Source organism: Etheostoma spectabile, chromosome 2 (assembly GCF_008692095.1).
Source record: "Etheostoma spectabile isolate EspeVRDwgs_2016 chromosome 2, UIUC_Espe_1.0, whole genome shotgun sequence".
Taxonomy (NCBI): Eukaryota; Metazoa; Chordata; class Actinopteri; order Perciformes; family Percidae; genus Etheostoma; species Etheostoma spectabile.
In genome coordinates, this window is record NC_045734.1 from 2,416,777 (window position 1) to 2,417,500 (window position 724).

Here is a 724-nt window from a genome sequence, read left to right on the forward strand (position 1 = left end):
TTTCCTGGCTTACCATTGGTCACCGTGCTGACCTGTGACACAGCGGTTAGCATGGCACGCTGCAGTCAACGATCTACAGCGCGCACACACACACACACACACACACAACACACACTCACACACTCACACACACACACACACACACACACACACACCTCACTCACACAGTCGGTGTTGTGCAGCCAGTGTTCTATGGTGGTGTCGTGTCGTGTCACCACATCATGAAAAGGTGTATTGCAGAGAAAGAAACGTGCACCCAGGTAAAGATGGGTAGCTTTGAATCCCTGAATCCCCCCCCAACCCTTCTTCTTTCTCTGCTACGGTACCTCTTCATCCTGAGCTCAGTTTCATTAGCAGTTCCACACGGCCGGCTTTTGGAAATGAAACACAGGCTTAATAGTTTCATGTAAAAATGAAAATGAAAGTGTATTTTGATTGAGAACGTCGGGCTCGCTGAGCTCACTTAAACTTTCAGAATAAAAGCAGCTGAGATGCCGGTGGGAAGTGAAACGGCCAATGAAACGGGGCTTCATCCTGTCAGTGGAAACTGAGGATCCGTCCTCAGAAACAGCACATCCTTTCAGCACAAAGTCTTTTTTACATGTTCTCGTCAGTCTGATAAATAATGTTTTTGTCTCACTTTTTGGAATTTTGCCACATTTATATCAGTATTATTTAAGTGTAATTTTAACATTGGGGTATTTATATGGGGCAGGTGTGTGTG